This window comes from Adiantum capillus-veneris, chromosome 8 (assembly GCF_014529385.1).
Source record: "Adiantum capillus-veneris isolate H3 chromosome 8, ASM1452938v2, whole genome shotgun sequence".
NCBI classification, from domain to species: domain Eukaryota; kingdom Viridiplantae; phylum Streptophyta; class Polypodiopsida; order Polypodiales; family Pteridaceae; genus Adiantum; species Adiantum capillus-veneris.
Window position 1 is genome coordinate 104,467,916 of NC_140938.1, and position 25,801 is coordinate 104,493,716.

Below are 25,801 nucleotides of genomic sequence, written 5' to 3' on the forward strand. Positions count from 1 at the left end.
TCAATCATGAGTTTGAGCAAGAGATTAGAAGTAATCCTCATCTCACTCATCTTTCTAATAGAATTTTCTATGTTTGGGATTGCAATCATAGATTGATGGCATGGATGAGTGCAATTAAAGAACGTTTTTCTCACACTAGAGAAAAGAATCAAAGGGTTTAATGTATTGTCATTGATCCTTGCAAATTTTTAGAGATTGCCTTGCTCTCAACTCTCCAATGGATGAATTAGTAAGTATGAAATTTTGTTTTTGTCATTAGATAATTTTTTTATTATTAACTTTATCTTTGCTTCCATGTAGTTTGAATACACATGCTACATCAAAGGGTTTTCTGTACCGTCATTGATCCTTGCAAAGTTTTAGAGATTCTTGCTCTCAACTATCCAATAAATGAATTAGTGAGTATCAAATTTTGTTTTTGTTATTAGATAATTATTTGATGATTAACTTTATCTTCGCTTCCATGTAGTTTGAATACACATGCTCTTGTTCCCACATCATTACGGGATAATATTGTGAATTGCATGAGCATATGTGAGGCATATCATCACTCTTACATGATGGATCTTCGTGACAAAGACCAAAGGATTATTGTTCAAATAAGAAAGAAGATGTCAAAAGGTGCAGAGCCGTGGTTTCCACTAAAATGAAGATATTTAGGAAAGTTAGTGTACAATGTAAACTTTTTTTGTGTATTTTAGGGTGGTTTCTATCTCATAAACTTGTTAGCTATGTTGTCAAAGGTGCAAATGACAATGGCACTTAACAAAAAACTGGATCAACAAAGGATGACCATGATTGGGAAAGAGCTCATCAAACTTGAGCAAAAAGAAAGTGAAGATCTTGCACATCAATATGGGGATAGAATTGGAAAGGCGAGAGATCTTTCTTTTAGGAAAATTTATTTCAATATTATTTTGTATGTAAATTGTGATAAATTGTATAATTCTATATAGATTCTTAATATTGTTGATCCATGACATGGAGATGAATGGAAAGAAAAAGTTTTGGCACTCAAATGGGATAGTGAAAGTGTTGATTGCATTGTCTGATGCTTCTATTGATGTGAAGATATTGTGGCTATCTCTATTGGAAGCAAATAAGGCAACTAAAAATTTATATGAGTTATCGAGGGGAGATCATGTGTATAGAAGGTAAGGAGATATCTTACTAGTTTGTTCTCTCGTGAGACATGCTCTTTTACTCTCTCCTCTGTTTATTTTTTTTGTAGCTGGATTTGTAGAGAATTATTATTAGAGAAGGTTGGTAAGCTTGCAGACACAATTTTGAAAGACTTTATGGATATACCTAGAAGATTGTTGTTGCTTGAGGATTTTACTCTTGCTAACTATTTTATGGAGGTCAAATTAGAAAAGAGGAAATCCTTGTTTCCTCTTGAGTCTCCCGGGGAGGTTAGAGACAAAGGAAGCATAAAGAGTTCCAGAAATAATGCAAAAAGCGGGACAACGTTTGGTTTACACGTTTGATATCTTTTGGTGCAAACAAGAGAATATTGTTTTTTAAACATAGCCAATCAATGAATAAATGCATTCTTCATACATGTATTTTACTGCTATGAAAGAGCAAGGTCATATTCATGCTATACGAATATGTGCTCGTAAGTGGACGGATTTGAAAAAAAAGACATCATGCATGTATCTAGTGGAGATGAAGGATCTAACTCCTTGAGAGGTAGAAAATTGTCCATGGTGGATTGACTTAGACAAAGGTCATATCCTTGAAAGAGAGAAGGAGCTCCATGTCACACACGGTGGAGGGTTAGAAGAAGAAGTTAAACATGAAATAGTGCAAAGTGGACTTGGAGATTTGCAGGAAAAGGGAAAGAAGAAGCTTCAAGGTAAACATTTGTACATAAACATTCTTGCATCTTTTGAGTATGGTTGCTTAAGTACTAAGTGATTAGTAGTTTTTATGCCATTTGCAATATTGATTTCTCTCATATCATGAAAAGATCATATTATGTGGCTTGACATAGATGGAAGAGCCAATGTCAACGAAAAGCAAAAAGTGGGTTGTGAAGTGTTGATAAGAGAGTGATCATGATGAAGAAATAGATATGGCCGGTAAAATAAAGATATTTTTCATTTCTACTTAATAGCTTATCCTAGTCATATGTTCTTTTATACTTTCTTTTGTTGTCAATGATTCACACTATGCACTTTTCTATTTGCAAGGAGTTTCTCTCATTTTCAGAACAAGAAATTTGCAAACGTTTGCTCATGTGCCTTCGGTGGCAGAGAACACTTTGAGAGATTAAACATCTATGTGCTTTGTGGGAGATTATGTGTTAATTGGCAAGGATTTTGATGAGGGAAAAAAGAATGACATTTACTCACAGATACATGAGCATATGTTGCAACATAGAGCTAGAAGTAGTACATATACAAAGAAAGGTAAAGAAGTGAAGTGGGCTACACATTTTTTGTTTCTACATTTACCTTTTGGCCACAACTTGCATGGACTACCCAACCATCCTACATGGGATGAGCTCGCCGACGATCATGTGCGATATGGGATATCTTTGGCTACTACTATGATTTCTGACTTAGGGTGGATATTGATTATGGGATCTATAGGAGGTAATAATTTTTAATGGGATAATAAAGTAAATAACTTCAATTCATCACTTCAGCTTGTATCCTTTTTGTAGGTGACACTGTGGGTTTGGTGGAGCACTACTGCCAAGTGTTGGAGCTAGCAAACTTTAGGCGCATTATTGTGATGCATCATGGTCTGTATGGGACTATCTTACACCGCACTACATCTACTACAAATGTTGAGAGAATCCTTACTTGCCACTCTACATGTGTGTTTTATTATGTTAATTACTAATTGTTCATTTTATATGTAGTACGTGACCACCATTATTTGGTTAGCTCATAGATGTGGGCCAATAATTCCTTTGTTTTTGTGTGAATCTACTACACGCTTGGAGGCTCTTGGGATGAAGCCTCAAGGTTTGGTTATTTATCCACACATGCCTATAGAGGCTATGGATAGGAAATTCAATGGAGTCGAATGGCGAGGTGTTAGGTAGAGGAGTATATCTTTTATTACATGTTTTATGGACATGATTTCAACACCAAATACCATATGTTTGGAGCTTGGTTGTGGCACAGCTCCATTGTTACATGTATCTCTCGGATTGACACGTCTATGTGTCTCCCTTGATTGAGATGATGCAATCATATCATCTATGTTGTGCCATTATTGTCTCGATACATAGCTCAAGCATCCGCTTCTACACACACATCGAGACATGTTGATGATGAGATTGATCCCCTTGGAGGAATTACTCCATATGATTAGTGAGGGTTTTTTGCTTTGTGCTTGTTGTGGAGCTTTGACAATTGCTTTATATTTTGTTTTTATAAATTGGTTTTATAGTATTTCCTCTTAAAGCTTTTGATTATATAAGTGGACATGTAGTTACTTTGTTATGTTTTACTTGAAGTGTATTGCCAGATTATGCAGATGTTATGGTTAGGAGCATGGAGAGATATCCAAGATTTGATGTGCGCTTGGAAGATCGTTTCAATTCTTGTCTACTCTTTATTGATGATGAGTGTGACTCCACATGACATTTGATAGACAATATTTGGTGTTTATGGAACGTTACAATTTCTCTTGTCTTGTTCTGTGATGGCATATTAATGATCAATGAAAAGCTTGTGAAATTCTTCACATTTCATTGTCGTAATCACTTTGACAATTTTGCAAAAGAGACAATTGTTTTTTTGTTTGAGCATTTTTTTAACTTTGCACTTGTTGAACATTGTGAGGCTTGTAAAATTGTACAAATGAATTGGTTTTGTTATTTTGTGAGTATGCTTATTGCAAGACTACTACAATGCTAGATAGCCGATTCATTTTCTTTAATCATTGTCTTTTGTGTCACTATTTTGTTTTATTGTATAGAGTAAAATGTTATGGTCCCAACTTAGTTTGTTGTTGTAACATCATGTGCTTATCTTACTCTACAACAGTTCAAACATTGTATGAGTTATAATGTCATGTAATAGCATGCACAAAACTAAATATTTGATTTGTCATTACTTTTAAGGTTGTGCCAAACTTGGCTTGTGTATGTTTCTTCTTGTTGTAATATTCTATCAATATAACCCATAGCATTTTGTGAAACACTGCATTGTCACATAGGTTAAGTTTTGAATTACATGCCGCTATTACTCTAAAGTTTAGAACATTTTATAGATAATTGTTCAAAATTTGATTAATTGGTTTGTTGTTGATAACCATGCTTTTTCAATTCTCATGTGTGTAGTTGAGCAATATAAAACACTGATCATTTTTCTTGGGTCGCTAGGATTTTGAGCTTGCTCAAAAAACTTTGCTCAATTAATGGAGGCACTCGTCTCAACGAGTGGAGCCGATGTCATACATGCCTTGCACGATTTGTAGTGGCATGGATGCATCACAGTTGGTCTTGAAAACCATAATTGTGAGCTTATATCCTATTATTGCCCATTTACACAATCTGTGTGCCCTCATCCTTGATGCCAAGTGGATGGATAATAATGTGGTACGCAACACAAGTGTTGCTTTGTGTGAAGTCTTTCAAAGCACTTTGCTTTGCACAACAGAGAAATCTTTCTCAAATGAAATGTTAAAGAAAAATCAACAAATTTTCTAACCTTGTCGTCCCTTTGGGAGTAGTTAACATGAATCTGACTCATAGACAAGTATACTGATGAATTTAGAGTTGTCGAATGTCCCTTGCATGCCCTCTTGGCTTGGTTCTGGCCGACCTCCAATTTAAAAAAAATCAAATAGACCTGTTGGCAAGTTTCTCCAAGTTTGTATGGTAATAGCATATTCCAAAATTTGGAAGCTTATACGAAATATGTCTTAAAGTGAACCCTTGCTTCACATAAGTTCATTGGAAAGATGAGACATAACAATGCATAAGTGCTCATTGCCATGGAGGCACATGTTAAAACAAAAGAGAATCGACCTTGTCAAGACTTCTTGAAGAACCGGCCTTTCCGACTCATACATCTTGGTGAGGATTGTAACTATCAAACCTCATCTAATAACTACCAAACTGTACTTGACCGAAGCAACATTATGTAATATCCCCAAATTGGTGCATATCGAGTTCATGCAAGGAGTGGGAGTAAGCAACCCTTCCCGCACTCGAAGTTGTGGTGCTATTGTCTTCTTCACGCCCTTCACCACGGCTCTTCTCCATGCCTTTTGCATGGTGGTGCATGCTTCATGCATAGATGTAAGCAGAGCTCCTCTACCAAGGAATCTTGAGAGAGAGAGAGAGAGAGAGAGAGAGAGAGAGAGAGAGAGGCCATGCCTCCATGATTCCATGATTCATGGAGAGGGAGAGGCAGAGAGAGAGATCAAGAGTCCCTTCCTATCCTCTATAGTTGCCTATTCCCTCAGCTCTGATACAATGTGAGACCTAGGGAAACTGCCTTGAGGATTCTCCACCCTACCACCTTTTATATACTCCCTTGGCCATCTAGTTTTAGATCCCCTATCCACACCTAGCAGTCGACCCTTGGCCTGGGTTGTAACCCCCTGGGTTTTCCCTTGGTATTACAAAAGGTTCTTCAAGAGGCGGCAAAGAAGAAACCATATTAGATTTTTGCAACCGGAGCAAACTGGTAAATTTCACGTACCCAAAACGTGCATGCCAAAGTTTTGCATCCAAAACAACCTTTGAATCCATAACTACATTTTTAAAAATTTTCCCACACTTGTTATATAAAGTGAGAATACAACCCATGACACAAAATGCCATATGCAACAATTTCATCGCCAAAAGTGAGATCATGAACTGTACATCTGTCATCCACAAATTTTACAACAAGACCAAGACTAGCAAGTGCAAATACAAACAAAAGGTTCTTTTTTTATCTTGGGTACATAGAGTGAATCAAGAAGTGTGAAAGAACTGCCATTTGCATCAGTCAACACGATCTTCCCAACTCCCTTGACAAGATAAGAGGCATTTTTGGCACAAGTGACCTATTTCCATGAGGGACAAACTCAAGAGAGGTAAACAAGTCATGATGTGAACTAATATGATTTGTAGCACCACTATCAAAGTACCACACATGTGAGTCTGTAGCAGCTAAGATACATGCATTATAGACAGGAGGACTATAAGTGCACTTTGCACTAAGGGTGAAAGCATGGTTTGGTGGTACAAAAAAAGGACCTATTTTGCTTCTACCTGGTTGGTACTTCTACATATGTCCACACTTTGGAGGGAACCTTTTTTTTCATCTATGTTAAAGAATGGTAGGAGGGAAATTTGTATGATTTAAACTTTCCGTGAAAGAAAACGTGGGTGGGGCAATAAGTAATGCGAGTGGTGTTTTGAAACCGTGCCAAAAGTCCCATCACAGACTGCGTTTGTGAGTGGCGCAGTTGCTCAACACATTTTCCAGCTTCCGCTTTGCTCTCTTACTACATCGCCTTCTACAAACCACTACAGTTGCAGGTAACAAGCTCCCAAGCTACTCACAATCAGGAAGATGAGGACGCCAGCGAGGAAATCAGTAGCCAAAGCGTCACCGGACAATGGGAAAAAGAAGAAGAGGACAATGGATGCAAAATCCCCTCGGAACATCGACACCCCAAATACGAGGGCTAGCAAGGGGGCCTCCTTTGTGGAGAGGGAGAAACCTGCTGTGTCCATGGAGACTTCATTTAAGCCTGGGCCTCTTTTTGCCGATGATGAGACTCCACGGTCATCTACAACATCTAAAGGTAGGTGCTATGAGAGCTGTGCACTTTCTGGTGATTTACCATTTTATTTTCCATGCATGCAAGCTTCTGCATGTCTTTTATCTGATGAGGTCTGCATTTGCTTTTTTTGCATGCAGAAAGTACATGTGCATGTTTGGGATCTTCTTAGGAATTTAGGGTTTAGGAAAGTTACAAAGTTACATGTATAAGCTGCTCTTTAGATTGCTAACTTGCATGCATGCAAGTGCAAAAATCAGTATATGTTGTGCATGAGCATAGCACAAAGTTGAAGCTCAGTAGGGATGTCAACATAACCAAATTTGGTTAGTATCAAATTTGGTACTAACCAGTACCAAATTTGGTTTTGTATACAACTGAATTTTGCAATTGTCACCTGAATGAGATACATTCATTTCATTCCATGTGTTTTGTTTTGCACAACTGAAATGAGGCATATAATTAGGGCATGTCTTTACTTGCGTGTTGTTTCCACATCGCACGAAAAAACAAGATGGAGGAGTACCCTATCTTGACAAAGTTCTGCTATACAACACAAGAGCTTCATGATGAGTATGGATTGAGCATGGAGGGGGTGCTGCATTCAGGCATTCCAGCCAGAAGAAGACAAAGATTTACTTAAATCACGTGCAACCAAGGCTTCAGGATGAATTCAGGTTCCTGTTCCATAAGGTGTACCAAGCCCCACCATCATGTGGGGAGATCACTACAAAATTTGCCCACTATTTTGCATATGAGAAGTGTCATCATGCAGCCACAAAGGACCCTGCGGGCCATAGGGTTGCATGGGCCAGGTTTGGTGAGAGTGTACTCAACATGTGTTCCTCCCGACCAGGAGGCTTGGAAAAGAAGGTTGAGAATTGGCGAAAGGCAAACGGTGCGTCCCAAGGAGGCCACCCGTCAAATACCAAGAAGCCCCGACTTAGCCAGTCGGTAGTATGCCCCCTACACAGAAAGTCCCCCCACAGCGTCATGAGGAGAAGACACCTGATTATATTGCGGACCTTGAAGCTATGGTTGGGAGAGTCCCTCGGACATGTGTCGGGGTAGCCGATAGGCTGAAAGAGCTGACAATGTCTCTGAAGCACAAGAAGGAAACACTCTTGAGGGCAAAGGGTTCCAATAAACTTGTCAAGCAGATTATGGACGACATCAAGGAATATGAGACCCAACTGGAAACACTGAGAGAGGCCAACACTGGCGATGACGCAAAAATCAATGTGATAGAAGATGATTTGGTTGCCAATCGAAGGATGCTATGTCGATACGGGATTAGTGAAGATACGTCATTGCTCGACAAGGAGATTCTAGAGCAACAGGTGCTGGTAGTTTTGGGAGTTTTTGGTAGAACTGTTTATGCTTGGTTTGGTGGGATTGGTAGTGTTAGGTACCTTTGGTAGAACTGTTTATGCTTGGTTTGGTGGGATTGGTAGTGTTAGGTACCTTTGATAGAACTGTTTATGCTTGGTTTGGTGGGATTGGTAGTATTAGGTACTCATGGTAGAACTGTTTTTATTCTAGGTAGTTTATGGTTTCCTTCTGTCTTATGGTTTGGTATTTCTGGTACTATGAAGAAGTTTTGGTACTTTAAGGTACTTTTTGAAAGTGCGGCAAAAGGTGTTATGGTAGTTTTATTCTGATAGCTTTGGTAGTTTTGCTAGTTTTGGTACTTTAAGGTACTATTTGAAAGTGCTGCAAAAGTGTAATTGGTAGTTTGATTTTGGCAATTTTGGTAGTTTTTGAAAGTGCTGCAAAAAGTGTTTCTTTGGTAGTCTTGGTACTATTTGAAAGTTTGATTTTGGTACTTTTGGTACTTTTAGGTACTATTAGAAAGTGCTGCAAAAAGTGGCTTCTGTAGTTTGATTTGGTAGTTTTGGTACTTTTAGGTACTATTTGAAAGTGCTGCAAAAAGTGGGTTTGGTAGTTTGATTTTGGTAGTTTTGGTACTTTTAGGTACTATTTGAAAGTGCTGCAAAAAGCTTGTTTGGTAGTTTGATTTTGGTAGTTTTGGGTACTTTTAGGTACTATTTGAAAGTGATGCAAAAAGCTTGTTTGGTAGTTTGATTTTGGCAGTTTTGGTACTTTTAGGTACTATTTGAAAGTGCTACAAAAAGTGGCTTTTGGTAGTTTTGATAAGGTTTGGGTAGTTTAGTTCTGCATTGAGGGTATTTATATGTTTTTGGTACTATATGATTCCCGAGTTTGGTAGTTTTTGGTAGTTTGGGTTCTGTTTCGTAGTACAGTACTTAGAAGTACCAGTCTCGGTATGACTTCTTGGTAGTTTTTGAAACTAATTGGGACCGTTGGTTGTCAACAGGCTGAGTATGACACTCTGGAGAAAAAATGGAAGGAAGGTCAAGAGCATACCCTATTTGTGAAGGAGATGTTATCTGATATCAAGCTTGGGAAGAGGTTCCTACTATATCCTAGGCCCCAGGTTAATGATTCGATAAATGTGATCCCGGTGTTTGGTATGTGTGTTGCATGCGGTGAGCCCTTGGAGTGCGCACATGTAGTCGGAACCTTCATGCTAGAGTGCCGACACCAGTATCATCCCTTGTGCTTCAGTGCTCTGTTACAAAGCAGGGATCAGTGTGTCAAGCTGGGTTGTAATATGGTAATCTCTGATTTGGCAAAGTCCTGGGCCAGTGGGCTTCAAGTTGTCAAGAGTAAGTATGTGTGCATTTTTGAATACATATGCGCACTTGAAACTCAGTGAGGTTTTCATACAAGTTAGTATGTGCTGTCTTTCTTTGTGTTTGCAGAGGAGCAGGATGCTGCAGTTGCTAACCAGCACGCCACAAAGTCGGCTGCAAGTTGAATATGGGACGTGGATGAGGTGACAAGGGAGATATCAGATGTTCTCCACGATCTGAAGCAAGGTAATTCTGTAGGGAAAGACAATGTGATGGGGCAAAGATGTGAGGCAACAGGTGACAGCGAAAGTAAAAGTGAGGAGGAGGCCAGAGATGATAAAAGGACAGGTGACAACGAAAGTAGAAGTGAGGAGGAGGCTAGAGATGGTAAAAAGACTAAGGACAAGGAGGAAGGTAAAGTCCCTGTTGTTGTGGAGCTAGATGCGGAGGAAAGCCAGGATGCTGCCAACACAAATCTCGATGAAGCAACGGCCAAGAAGGGAGAGGAAGAACCCACAAAGGGGGGTGTTGGGGAGGGGGTGGAAACCACAAAGGGGAGTGAAGGGGAGGTCAAAGAGGGGTCGGAAGGCAACAAAGATCGGAGGGAGGCCAAGGATGAGCAGGAAGAAGTACTTGCGAATGATACTGTTGTGGATAGCACCGACGGGGGCGTTGACTCTACTGCTGCTAATGCTGTTTCGAAGCAGAGAGGTGATTCCCTTGATTCCGTGACCCTGCAGGAAATTTTTTGTTTGCAGAGAAAGAAGCGCAATGGCGCCCGTGATCAATTATCCCGTGCATGCAAACTGTAGCCAGTGAGAATCTATTGTATTCCGCACTTTGTGCTTTTTAGTGACTGAGTCAACTTGATTTTTTGGCCCTGAGCTTTATCTGTTCTCTCTATCTAGTTCTGTGTTGGTATGTTACCTTTCGTTACATTACTATTTCACTTGTCCTCACTATATGTGCATTACAGTACCAAATTTGGTACTTTTTGGTACTGTAGAACTTGGGTGCACGTCTGTCCACTATTACAGTACCAATTTGGTACTTCTTGAACTTGCGATTTCGGATAGTCCTTATCACTTGTGCAATACAGTACCAAATTTGGTAGTTTTTGGACCAGTTTTCTGTTTTAGATATGATGTTTGCACTGTGTATTTGTCCCCACTCATTATGTTTGTTGGTGCTGTAGTAAGTTGGTGGCTAGACGAGACACCGGCAAGCACATTGTTGCAGCCTGATGTGGCTGCTAGACGCGGGCGGATGATTGTGCTTGATCTTAATGGCGTGCTACTAACCAGCTGTAGCGAAATCCCTGAGGAACTTGAGTGCCTGCCAAAGAAGCACACGCCACGGGTAGTCTATCTCCAAAAGAATGTAATTTGTCTTGTAAGGCCGGATGCGGAGCAGTTCATCCTACGGCTTAAACAGAAAGGCAGCCTAGTGTTGTGGTCCTGTTGTAGAAGGGAAAAACTGTTACACATGGTGAACGCGTGCTTCCCCAACCATAGAAGGCAAAAATATTTTGCAGGTAAAGCATGCCCGCTTTGAATGTTGCAGGACATAAGTTACTCATACCTCTAACCTCGTTTTTTGGCATTAGCAGATATTCTCTCCCAAGAGGACTGTGAAATATGGCGGCCCCGTATGTCGGAGGTGCCGGTTGTGCCCAAACACATGGGTGATAAGCCCGTTTTACTGAAGAAGCTACGGACGCTGTGGGCAAGGCACCCGAAGTACGATGCCAGCAACACTATTCTTGTAGATGATTGTAGATACAAGTCTCTTAAAAATGACTATGAAAACTGTATGGCAATCCGATCATACGATCCCATGGTAGTAGGAACCGATTACCCGTTTTACTTGCTGGATTTTGTTTTGCCTTGGTTGCTCGGGTGGATAAGGGATCGGTACCCAACACCGTACACTCGTAAAAACCCAGTCTTTGACACTGAAGACGATATTTCTGGGTACATTATCGATTACTTCATACAAATGGAGGGGTACTCCTATAAATTTGATCCCCGAGGTAGCAGATTGCCATAATCATGTAAATAGTGGAATTTTGTAACCCGATACTATACATAATGGAAAACCACTTCTCTTGTTCAGAGTGTCTTGGTATCTTGATCTCTACTATTGAAACCTCTGACTAATTCTGTTGAAAACTCTTGGAGCTAACCGGGTTGCCCAACATTTTAATTTTTGAGGCAGATAGCATCTATGTTTGGCATACCTTTCTTGTTATCAACGTAGTTCTAGACATTGCTCAAGGTGGTCGTATCAAATACGAATAGACAAACTGAAAAATACCAAGAAATAAAGTAAACCATAAGTGATACAGCAAGTTCAAGGAGTACCAAATTGTACCAAATTTGGTACTGTAATAGTGGACAGGAGTGCACCCAAGTTCAACACAGTACCAAAAAGTACCAAATTTGGTACTATAGTAGTGGACCGACGTGCACCCAAGTTCAACACTACCAGAAAGTAGAGATATAGTGAGGACAACTGAAACAGTAATGTAATGAAAGGTAACATACCAACACAGAACCAGATAGAGCAATAAAGTAAACCATAAGTGATACAGCAAGTTCAAGAAGTTCCAATTTGGTACTGTAATAGTGTACAGACTTGTACCCAAGTTCAACAGTACCAAAAGGTACCAAATTTGGTACTGTAATAGTGGACAGAGAAGCACCCAAGTTCAACAGTACCAAAATGTACCAAATGCACATATAGTGAGGACAACTGAAACATTAATGTAATGAAAGGTAACATACCAACACAGAACTAGATATAGAGAACAGATAAAGCTCAGGGCCAAAAAATCAAGTTGACTCAGTCACTAAAAAGCACATAGTGCGGAATACACTTGGTACTGTTGACTACCAGATTTGGTACTATTGACTACCGGATTCAGTTGTTCAATCAGGGCTTCTCATTGCCCTCAAGTAACATGGACGCACCTTTGTCGCTCTCATCATCATGATATGGCATGCTATTGTATATCCTCTCATATACTTCAGTAGACAACTTGTATTGTAAAATTTGACCTAGGGATCCTGCAATAGGATCCATTGAGAAACGTATGGCCCTAACAAGATGTGAGTAGATCATTACCGGAGATGTGTGATCCAATAGCCGGTATGTATCAGCTTTTCCTTCAACTTGGCCATAAAAAAAGCCTTCAATAACCTTCCCACCTCTAACAATTTTGTTATGCCACTTATCCTTTTGTGCTTTCACCGTTTGGTACAACACTTCTGTGCATTTGATAATGTAGAAGTCTCCGTTTGCCTCAGCTGCTTTTACTGCAAAATTATCCCCTATGGACAGCATGCCACTTAACATTTTAGGGCATCCTTCATATAGTGGCAAGTTGGACAATTGGCTCATCGGAATCGATGTTGAATCTCCACCCTCCTCCTCGTCATGTGATTCGTCATCCCTAATTGTAACCCCGGACTCTGGCAATGGTTTGATGCAAAAATATTTCCATTCTTCAATGTGCATTCTGTTCGTGCATCTTCTCCACAACCCACGCATACACGGATCACAAAATCATGAAAGTGATCGAAATTGTATGGCGGTGCGGTTGTCATGTGAATATGCATCAGCACAATGAAATGAGCGGGAGCCAACGATGCGCTCACAGTCCCATTTTAGATTGCGTTGCACTTCATTCGCGCCAATAAGCCAAAAGACTCTTTGCGTATTACACCTCTGAGACTGTTCTCTTGGCTGAAAAGTTGCTTTCAAAAAGTTGACAACATCGGCTGCACACTTCATACGCCAGCCATCTAGTTTCAATTCCTCATGCGTCAAAGTTCTCTTGATGACTACCCCTGCCCCATCATGTTCACCTTTTCCATGGCCGGATGCAGAGAAGTTATGCATCATGTGCAAGCCTGTCATTTGATAGTACCTGGGCACAAAATAGTAAGGTCTACGGGCCTTGAATTGTGAAGCAGCACCATCTGACCAAACCCAATGTTGTTGCAGAGAATGTCCTCGTTCTTTCAGCCACTTGTCATGCAGCAAGAAACAATGTTGTACAAACAATGTGTCATGCTGCTTGTCATTCGATATGTAGAAGTGTAGCGTCTTCTGCGTACCACCTGCTGCATTTCTAAATAAGTGATGTGCACAAGTATTGTGACTTGGGTAGACCACCAATTCATTGACTGAATTTCATTCTGAACTTTAAAGGAATAATTCTCCGCAAAGTCAATAACAGATACTACAACGTTGCTAGGAAAAGTTTGCAAACAGTCCTTGAATTGTTGGGCTTGCTAGCGGAAGACAAAGTTGTGCCTGATGAAGCCTATCAGATGGGCTGAAAATAGGCTAAGAAACGTCCCACTTTTCATCCGTTGCACAATCAAGTCCTTTCTCTTCTTCTCACTCCCACCTTCGTGAACCTATCCTGTTCCAACCTCCATGAAAACCTTCACAGACACCTCCTTGCTATCCTCTGCTATCTCATCGGGACAAAATGTCAACCTCCGTACTCCACATTGTGAGCAATCCCCCATCAAGCATTTCTTTGCATGGTATTCACAATTTGGAGGCTTTGGGCACATGATGGATTCCCACATAACGGTGATGTGCTGACACACTGCTTGGTTTGCAAAACACGTTCCTCTCTCATCACCTCTGCAACAAACGGAGCAAGTGCAAATGTGACCTTTCCCGTGGTGCCCGAACTTGTTCTGCCGCATTTGATTAAGGGCCTCTTTGAAATAGAACATCTGCACATGAACCACACAGTAGCAAGTATTTCTGTCCTTCAACTTCCGTACAAAGTATGGCTTCAATGCCTCGAAGCATCTAAGAGACACTACCACTGTTGGGTGAGCCTTCTTGAATCTTTGGTACAGCTCAACCTATGGCACAAAAACAAAACGATTCAGAAAAAAACCAACATCATGGTACTGGTAAAATTTCACTACTGCAGTATTGCCAAAACTGGCTTTCGACAGTTCCAAATATGGTACTATAATAGTGGACAGACGTGCACCCAAGTTCAACAGTACCCAAAAGTACCAAATTTGGTACTGTAATAGTGGACATACGTGCACCCAAGTTCAACAGTACCAAAAAGTTCCAAATATGGTACCGTAGATTTGGTACTGTTGGTAGGCTTTGGTACCTCTATAGATATTATTTAGTACTCTACATATAGGCTTTGGTACTATCAGAAGTGTGGGGTACCCTGTAAATATACTTTGGTCCTATAGTGGTAGGCTTTGGTACTCTACAGATAGGATCTGGTACTCTTCAGAGAGGATTTGGTACTCTACAGATAGTCTTTGGTGGTATCCGATGAGTTTGGTACTCTACATATAGGCTTTGGTACTATCAGAAGTGTGGGGTACCCTATAAATAGACTTTGGTCCTATAGTGGTAGGCTTTGGTACTCTACAGATAGGCTCTGGTACTCTTCAGAGCGGATTTGGTACTCTACAGATAGTCTTTGGTGGTATCCGATGAGTTTGGTACTTTGTAAATAGACTTTGGTTCTCTATACATAGGCATTGGTACTGGATAAATAGGTTTTGGTACTCTGTCAAGAGGATTTGAAACTCTATGGATAGGCTTTGGCACTCGATCGCTAGGATTTTGTACTCGATATACCGGATTTGGTACTCTACAGATCTGCTTTGGTACTCCATACATATGCTTTGGTACTAGATACACTGAATTGGTACTCTATAGATGTGCTTTGGTACTCCATAGATAGCCTTTGGTACTCGATAGACATGATTTGGTCTTCTACATATAGGCTTTCGTACTATCAGAAGTGTGGGTTACCCTGTAAATAGATCCTGGTCCTATAGTGATAGGATTTGGTACTCTACAGAGAGGCTTTGGTGGTATCCGTTGAGTTTGGTACTCTGTAAATAGACTTTTGGGTCTCTATACATAGGCATTGGTACTGGATAATTAGGTTTTGGTACTCTATAGAGAGGGTTTTAAACTCTATGGATAGGCTTTGGCAGTCGATAGCTAGGATTTGGTACTTTATAGATATTCTTTGGTACTGTAAACACCCTCTGCCGTACAACAGAGTGCCAAATTTGGTACTGTCTGGACCAAATAAGCCTTAAGTAGCACCAAACAAGATGAACAATTACTAGAAGTTGTTGGTACTTGAGATTCGTCGAGTAGATGTATAGGATGTTTGACGACACTTTTCCTTCCAATTCTCATGTTGCATATGTCTTTCTTGTTGGGTGAAACTCTGCTCTCTGATGTCCAAAAGGCATATACCAAATCTCTTGTTTCATTGGTAATAATGGTTCCTCGTGGCAATTGTCTCTCACAAGCACTCAATGGCAACACTTCATCTTCATCTTTATTCTCTAGCCGTGAGCTTGCTACAGCTATATTCCTTCGATGGATCCCCAAGATACTAGCCATTCTGGATTGGTTTACTGATTGTGAGTTTGCACTATTGTTCAGAATCATTGCCAAAGAGCTTCTCTTTACAAAAAGTTCACTTGCTGAATGAGGGACCTTGATTTGAGTCAAAGTGTTGCGCACACCCGAAACAATAGTGTCTTCGACTTTGCTGAAATTTGATGGTTGCAGCAAGGAAAATGTTTGGTGGTCCAGGAGTTGCCAAAATATTTCCTTCTTCTCATTCTTTGCAATCCCTACTGTTTGCTTGCGCCAACATCGAGCCACCGCTGCACAAATGTTCTTTCTTGACCTGGCTTCCCGTAATCCAAGAGCAGACGTAGGATGTCTTTCCTTGCTTCTCTGTGCGCGTTTCTTTGCAGCCCAATAATCACAAAGAAAAGCCTGATTACCGGCTGGAATACTAGTGCTAATGGAATTGATGTGCATCTGCTGAACATTGCTTGGGCCACCTTGTACCTCGTCAAAAGAGAGGAACTGTGCGTCACCTTCCATCTCGTCCATAGAGAGGAGCTGTGCATCACCTTCTACCTCGTTGAAAGAGAGGTCCTGAGCATCACCTTCTATGTCATCGAAAGAAAGGTCCTGAGCATCACCAAGATAGTAATCTCCTGCGCTACTATCCATTTGCAGAGAGAGAGAGAGAGAGAGAGAGAGAGATAGATAGATAGATAGTTCTATTATCGTCCTGGGAGGTCAAATATGACCTATGGGACCAAATGAACATGTCACGTGGTGTGAGTGGAGTTCATAAGTGACTCTCGATGCTCAAAAATGGCTGAAATGAGCGTCGCAATAGAGAGTCCACATCGTGGTTGGGAGAGGAAGGTATGTAGGGAGAGCTCATGGCTGAATATATGGGGAAAAGAGGACCTAATGTGGTCAAAAGCTGAGCACTCAAGTAGTGTGTGGTACTCACTCTCTCGCACTTGACGAGGGCATAAGGTGCAAAGTCGATGACACTCCTCGCCAGTGCCCCAACGTCCTGTCTCGCAGCGTAGAGAATGGGAGCTAAGACGAATGGAGGCAATGGTGCGGATCGCACTCAACGGGATGGGCTCAAGGATGTAGGAATGGGTTCGGTTACCTCGTTCCGAGAAGAAGAGAGATTTGTAGTTTGGGGCAACGTGTGTGGTGTAATGGCTGAAGCGAGAACCTCCAGATTTCTCCCAAGCCATGATACATTGGCGTTGTAAGAAGGCCTCATTAACTTGGGAGTCGATCGACGCATCCTTGACCAAGTGACATGCATCCCATCTTCCAAACCATTTCTTGATATCAAGCATCCACCCCGAACTTAGTATTTTGCTCTTGCATGTCTTTTGAACCTTTTGACTTGCTTCATATGCGATTCTAGGAAGTCGATGCAAAGGGCTACGTTGTGTCTTACGCATGTACTCCACAACCCTTTCCATGCCCAAGACCTCAATGGGAAGCGATCCGGACTCAAGAAGTAAGAGCATGTAGGGTGTTTGTGTCTTGACTTGGAGAAAGTTGGTGAGAAAACGCTTTTGGACATTCTCAAACTCTTTCCAAGTAGACTTCCCGATGCTTCCACCCCACACCTCCACTCCATAAAGAAGCACCGGTGTCACCAATGTGTCAAAGAGGTACTTTTTGAGAGCCCAACACTTGATCTCTCCTGCATTGCACATGTTCTCAAATGCATAATAAGCCCTCTTTCCGGCTTCCAAGCGACGCATTGCACAATCCTTCCATTTATGATTGGATGGAACCTCAAGGCCAAGGTACTTGAAGTGATCTACCACTTCAAGTTTCTCATTGTTGTATACAATGCATGGATTTTCGTCATTGAGGGTCTTTACAAGCATAACCTTGGTTTTGGATCCATTCACGATCAGCCCGCTATGTAGGCAAAAGCGTTCCAAGACACTCATAAGCTTTTGTGCATCTTCTAAGGTATGTGCCAAGAGCACTACATCATCGGCATAAAGCAAAAGCATGATCACCGCATTTCCAATCTTAACCTCTTCTATGCCTTCTTGCTGCATAAAATCAAGAACCATGTATTCCAATTCATCAATGAGTAGCCCAAAGAGGGTTGGGGAAAGTGGGCATCCTTGTTTGACACCAATAGTGCTTGCAAAAAATTCTGAAATTCCATCTCCCATACGTAATCGACATATCACTTTTTGGTAGATGCGAAAGACTGCATGCATAAATTCTCTCGGCACTTGAAGGCTTTGCATACGTCTCCAAAGATTTCCTCGCGGTACCATGTCAAAAGCTTTCTTGAAATCCACAAAGCAACAATACAACTTTTTTCCTTTCAATCGAGACGCTTCCATAAGAACTCGAAGAGTGACAAGGTGATCAATAGTGCTATGATGCTTTCGAAAACCTGCTTGGCCAAGCGCACGTTTGCCATTCTTTTCAGCCCATTCACTTATCTTCATCTCCATGATACATCCAAATAACTTTGCCATCAAAGAACCAACCATTATAGTGCGATAGTTGTTCACATTGTTTACATCTCCTCCTTTGTGCAAAGGTTTGATCCAATTTGCACTCCAATCATGAGGCATGCCATACTGAAGTGCAAGGTTAAACATATCGCATATCCAATATCGTGTTTTCTTGCTTGTCCATTTAATCATTTCAGCCTTGACACCTTGAAGGTCACCTGCCTTGCGAGTAGCAAGTTTCTCAAGCGCGCGGCATACATCTTCAATGGTAAAGAAGGGAGACATAAATGGAAGGGAGCTACAACCCTCCATCTTATCAACATTGGGTTGCTCATAGAGGTTCTTACAATGCATATACATATCCTCAAGAGTCAAGTCACCAAAGCTCTCAACGCGCTTGCCTTTTAGATTTTGCCAAAACTTGCCACATGCATGTGCTTTCTCTTGTGCTAAAAGAAGTTGTTTTTCGACTTCCCACCTTCTCCTCTTCTTTTGAACAAGTGCTTTGTATGTGTGTGAACATTCCAAGTAAACTTCCTTGTCTTTGATTGCATCCAATCTTAGCAAGTGTTTTCGGGCTTGACTACATTCCATGTCAAACCATTTCTTCTTGGTGCTACCCTTCTTAGACCTTTTGCAAGACATGTGTTTCACCGAAAAGCATTCCTTCGCACAAGAGAAAATTACTTCTTTGAAAACTTTCCACTTGCATTCTAATGTTGGGCTCCCTTGATGCTCTATCATGCTTAACATTTGGTCCACCATATCAGCATATATAAGTGCTCGTTTGAAGTCTAGACGTAGGTACAAATGATTCACATCATGATTGGAGGCTACATGCTCGGGCCGTTTACCACACTTGAGGTCAATACATAACATCCTATGATCCGATTCCGGATTCCATTCACCAAGTGTAAAGCTTTGTATGCATTCTAGAGTGGCTTCTGAGAACAACATATAGTCAATCACGCTAGCACCATTGTGCTTTCTACATGTAAAGTCATTGGTGCCTTGCCATAGAGATACACCATTTGCAATGAGCATTCCGGTACTATTGCACATATGTAGAAGTGACTTTCCATAGTGATCCACTTCTTTTGCATCATTAGAACTTCGATTATACATGTATGAGTCATCCACTCTTCTTGATACATGCGGCATGTCAACTTGTTGTGTGTCGTGTTGTAACATATTTGTGCGAGCATTCATGTCTCCAAAAACAATGACTTCACCTTGATTCTTGTAATAAGCAATGTCTTCCTCTAGTTCAACAAAGGGCTGATCTCTATCCATATTCAAGCGAGCATAAAAGTTGGAGTCATAGTGAGGAATGTAGCAGCCGGCCACAAACATGACTTGACCATTTGGTGGGCTGATTTTCAGCCATAAGTAGCGTTTATACTTATCTTCTTTGACAATGGAAACATCTTTCAAACCCTTTTTGGTCATACATGCTATGCCTCCTTGGCCTCTTCGTTGCTTTGCATTTTTGGCCCACATCAAAGAATGTACATCGTATTTGTCAAATCCAAGAATTCGTTGCGCATCATGCTCCCATGTTTCGACAAGAAGTATCACATCGGAGTCATTGGTAAGCTCATCAATGCCAATTCCCGCATTCCATGGATACCCGTTACAATTCCAAAAGCTTATTCGCAAGCGTGAGTTGGTCTCATAGATCATGTGTCCCTATTTGTTGGGTGGACTTGCATCCTCCTCAAGTGCCTTTTCTTCTTGAGATGATACCTTAACCTTCTTGCTTCTTTCCTCGTATGCTTTGCGACGTACATTTTGTTGCATAAGAGTGCGATCCTCATATACATTACAACCCGTTCCTTTGAGGTAGATCCAACCATTGTCAAGGATGATCTTTCTCTTTACCTCATCAGCCATGGTACATACAATAGGTCTTTCTCCCGAGCGAGGGACTCCTTGTTTTCCAACTCGATGTGCACCATAAGCCATGATTCCTGACATGCCAAAGTGTGTAGCAAAAAACTCTTCAATAGCAACCGCAAGAGATTGGGGTGTTTCCATGCTTTCCTCCTTGATTCCACGAATGACGATGTTCTTTGAGCGTTTTTGTCGTTCTTGCAATTCTTGAGTGTCCACATTCTCTACATTCTTTGCTTGGACAACGGCTTGCGTGATAGGAGATGTAGAAACCACATTATCCTTACATATATCAGCCCATGATTTGGATGCATTTCTCATCTCACATACATCATGTCGTATTGTATCTATCGTTTCCTCTTTCAATACATGATCACTCTCAACTTTGCTCAAGCGCTCTTTCACTACATTCATGTCCACAAGAGAGCGTTTACATTCTTGAACTTCATTCTCAAGATGCATCAAGCGCGTTGTTTGCATTTCAAGAACCTTCTTGAGGTGCTCATTCTCCACAACGAGAACTCTTAAAGTACCATTTTCCATTGCAAGTGCGCGCAACTCTTCACCTTGCTTGTTGACGGTTTCTTGTAACGAGATCAAGTAAGCCATGATCATTGCTTCCGTTGTTGTAGACGATGTGGTTGGATTAGCATCCAAATTCCTTGGAGATTTTGCATCATTCTCCATGGCGAGTGTGGCTTTTCCACCCTTGCGAGTTTTGTCTGACATTGCCTTCAAGTCGGCAACAAAAACGCAAAGTTTTGACAGTTTTTTCAGTTCTGAGATGCTGTTACAGCAAAGCCTTCCATTACACAGAAAAATTCTGTCTTTACATCAATGCGTAGAGGGCTTCGTGCTCTTCGATTGAGGCTATAGATCACCTAAATCGGAGTTCGGATGAGCAAGTTATGGTCAAAAGAGTGAACTGCTGTCTACTAGGTCAAAAAACGGCTGTGTGTGTGTGTGTGAGAGAGAGAGAGAGAGAGAGAGAGAGAGAGAGAGAGAGAGAGAGAGAGAGAGAGAGAGAGAGAGAGAGAGAGAGAGCCACAGGCAAACATGCAAACACAAATGCATAATATGGCACCTTTGAGAGAGAGAGAGAGAGAGAGAGAGAGAGAGAGAGAGAGAGAGAGAGAGAGAGAGAGAGAGAGAACACAGCAGCTCGGTGGCTATGGAGGCGGCAAGGAAGGCGAGAAGGTTCAAAACTGAGAGAGACACACAGGGAGAGGGACGTGCGAGGGAGGGAAGGAGAGAGAGAGAGAGGTGATGGAGTGAAAGCTCCCAACCGTAACCCCACCCCCCCGCCCCGCCGTCACCCCCACCTCTTCTTAGGATTGCATGGTTCTAAAGTTAAAAAAACGTCCACTTAAAAAAGAAGTTTATTTGTCCTCTCCAATTCCAAAAAAATGCCCATGGTTTTTAGAATCACCAAGAATATGTTGTGTTAAGGACACTACTTTTTGTACCACCAAACCATGCTTTGACCCCTAAATGCCCACTCTGCATCTACATGAGCATCACAATCTCCTTCTACAAAATATTCTACAATAGCTACACTTGTAGTGGAACCATACTCTTTCTTCTTGGCCTCTTTTGCCTTCAATTTAGGACAATGCTTTATCAAGTGATCATTATCCTTGCAAATAATGGCAGCACATCTTCTTTTTTCCTTTTTCACTAGAATTCCCAAATGAGGTGCTGCTAGTAGAAGCATTAGGAAGAAGTGATTCTCTACTCACCTAGAACCATGAGAAGTGGCTACATTGATGTTACCACCTTTTATTTGAGCAACAACAAAAGCATGTTCAATTGCAGATTATTTAGACTTGTTCTTTCTTGATAATGGCTCTTGCAATAGTAATGTGCATAATGCATCGAAATTGACATCTTGAGTGTTTTCTTGGGTCATATCCAAGCACTAGCAAAAATCTAGTAAGAATCTGACAATGCATCAAGAAACGACTTCGCCTGCAAAAATGAGTTTCTCGTGATATCCTTGATATCAGCAAGGAAAATGTTAATGTCATATTCCTTATGCATAATTTTTGACTTCATCTCTGTGTGCATCAATGCACTTTTAGCCTCATTGCGACTTGCATAAAGACTAGCCAGAATATCCCAAGCGTGTTTTGCAAATTTAGCAGAGCGAATGTGAGGAGTAATAGTGTGCTTCACCAATAATGCAATCAATACACGAGCCTATGCATCTCTAATGTCCCAACAAGAGTGCTCAACCGTACAAACCTACCACCAGAACCTGCACCGTCCTGAACAAACCTTGTATCCACAGAAGGCGAACGTACATCAATGCCCTGCATAACATTTCAAGTTCGCTTTGACACAAGAAAATGATGTATCATTTAATTCCACATTGTGTAATTATCCCCATCCAGTTTATCCTCAGTAGTGAACATCTTGAAAACATCTGTGTTGTTGTTAGCCATGGCGAGTGACTACACCTAATGTGAAGACTTCCCGAAAAGAGGACAAAGTAGGACTAATGCATGCTACATAGCAAAACCAAAAGAGCACTATAAAGGACTTTTTTAGTAGAAAATCTCACTGACAAAAATTTAGCACAAAAGGACAACATTGCATGTGCAGTACTGCCTGTAGTGGAAATGGAGACCGAAATGAGTGCAAATGAAAATTTTGAGCAGATTGAGCTATATGAGCTTGTCCTAATTATTTGTCAACTTACTGATGCTCACCAAAGGTCGGGCCCCAATTGGAGAAAGTGATCAGGCGGATACTAGCAACACTTACAACTATGCCTCGGAGGACGTAACCTACTTTTATATCAATTCGTGGATTAGGGTTGCAAGGAATTACACACAGCTTGGAGAAGATGAAGAAGCTCAAGATACACAGTAGAGAGTGTATTGCTTACTGCACAATGAAAAGATAAGTTAGCCCTAGAATGATGGACGCATATACAATGTACGGGGGGCAAAACCTCCTATGAGTAAAAAAAGCCCCGGCGGTCCTAAGTGTGTTCACACACATCACTACCATATATATAGTGACAAATCTTGTATTAATATAGCACCAATACCACATCCACTAGAATTAGCAATAACCAAAAAGTAGGATCTTTTGAAATCAAGAATTTGTAAAACAAGGGCATGCGTGAGTGCATATTTGAGTGTCTCAAAAGGTTTTTAATGTTGTTCATATCAAGTGAAAGACGTGTACTTTTTCAAAAGGTTTCTGAGTGGTAAAATCGAGTATGAAAAATTTTGAACTAATTTTCTATAATAACTACACAAATTAAGAAAAGAACGAATATCATGAATATATTGAGGTTTGAGCCATCCCGTGATGCATTAAGGCTATCCCATGATGCATTGGTTTTTTTTAGAATCCACACAAATTCCTTTGCTAGACCTAAATATTTTAATATCAGTTTTGAAGAATGATCTTTTCTCATTATTCAAAAAATAAAGTTGATTTTCGTGCAACAATTTATAAACAAAATCAAAATGTTCATAATGGTCTTTTCTATTGTTACTAAAAACCAAAATGTCGTCAAAGAAAACCACAACACAATCTTGATGCTTCAAAAAGATGCAATTTATCATGCATAAAAATATAGCAAGTGTATTTGCTAAACCAAAAGGCATTACAAGAAATTTGTAATGACCAAATTGCATTTAAACTATAACTTATGAACATCACTTTCCATCAACGTACTTGATGGCATTCAGGTTTAAGATGTATCTTACTAAAAAAGGATGCACCACTTAACTTATCGAGTAACTCATCATAACATGAGTAATAGGAAAACGACTCTTTATTGTGATTTTATTAAGTACTTTATAGTCAATGCACAAACGATAAGTACCATTTTTCTTTTTGACTAAGAGAAATGGTGCAACAAAAAGTGAACTACTCATCTTAATTAACCACAATTTGATAATTCCTCAATTTAATGCTAAATTTCTCTTTGTTCAATTTGATTTTGACAATATGTTTCTCGATAAGTTGGTGCACTATCTAGAATCGACTCTATTGTGTGATCTTCCACTCTAGAAGGAAGCAATCTTGAAGGTAGATCTTTAACAAAAAAAATTGAACATTTTATCAAAATTCCTCTTGAGAAGGAGAAGAGGAGACAATTGTTTTTTCTATGTTTTAATTTTTAATTATTTCATCAAAATTTCTTTTGAGAAGGAGAAGATGAGACAATTGTCCTTTGTGTGTTTCAATTTCATTGATTTGAACCAAAAATTGTTAGTTAATTTTTTGAGCTAATTTTTTAGGCTGAGTGTGACTAAGAAGAGGTTCCAGTTCTACCTTTGGTTATCTTGTAATGTTGAAGATTTTTCATTATGTTGTGTGACAATGATTGTATGCTTATCATAATCAATCTTTGGATTAGAATGATGTTTTCAAGGTATACCCAAAAATAAATATATGTTTTACAATGGTGCTACTCGAAAATGTCATGATTCAATGACGTCTCCTAATTGGTATTGCAAATATATTACTATACACACACAATTTATTTTAATTCCTTGGAAAGCTACCTTTACTTCATAATTTTTAGGAGTCATATGCAATTTTAAATTTTGTACAACATGTGTAGAAATGAAATCATGTGTGCTTCTATCATCATGTAATAACTTAAAAGCATCATCACCAATTTTAACTTGCATACGTAAGAGTCTATGCAATTGAGAAGTACCTATATGTGTGACCTTGGTATTTTGAGTTACCTTGAGGTTCTTGATTGCTATCATCAAAAGTGTTGGCAATGTTTGACATCCATCTCCATGCTATGCACTTGATGATCATTATCATCTTCAATAACCTCAATGAAATGTGAGCAAGATGTTTCACTTTCTTTCACTACAATTGTTATGTGTATGTCCCATCTTGTGACAAGTTTAGCAATCAACAATCTCCACATCAAGTTTTTTTATTATTCTTCTTGTTGTTATTCTTTTAATTGTGACTACGTGGAGCCTTGTTATGTGACTTCATGAAAGGAACAAATGAAGGTATAAAAGTATTACTTGAACCATTGGTATTTACTTTCCTTGATCCAAAATCATTTTGGATGGAATTGCTTGATTGTGATTGATATTGATTGTATTGTTGTATCCATTGGTGTCATTGGTCATTGGTTAAAGAGTAGTAGTATTTGTACATTGTGGTGAAAACAAAAGGACTCTTTTTAATTGGTGGTCCTTTTGGAGTTGGATCTTTATCTTTTGTAGCTTAAGCATCATGAGCTAAAGAAATGGCTCTTTCTAGTGTATGTAACAAAACTTGTTGACCTCAATACACAAAGTATACTCCAAGATGACAATATATTTTTGTTTCTTCTACATTTTGAAGAGCAAGTAGAATTTGCCAAAATATATCAGTGTACTGTGTTATAGTTTTCTTAAATCGAAGAGTATCCCATGCATGTCTAGCTTTCTCTTTGTATTGAGAAGAGATAAACTACTCCATTACTATTCTTTGAAATTTCTTCCAAGTTTGTGGTCGTTTATGAGTCAGATTCTATCAAAGAAAAGTACATTTTGTCATTTGGTTTACTGCACACTTGATTTGGATCGCTCGTTGAACTTGTCTCCTTGAAAGTAGTCATCCAAGGATGATAACCAAGAAATAATTATATGTGCATCTTTTCTTCCATCATAC

The 25,801-nt window shown here is 40.0% G+C and overlaps 1 pseudogene; it reads left to right on the forward strand.

Annotated features, from left to right (window-relative positions):
• Window positions 1–390: 390 nt before the first annotated feature.
• Window positions 391–3,330, forward strand: LOC147452675 (uncharacterized; annotated as a pseudogene).
• Window positions 3,331–25,801: the final 22,471 nt, after the last annotated feature.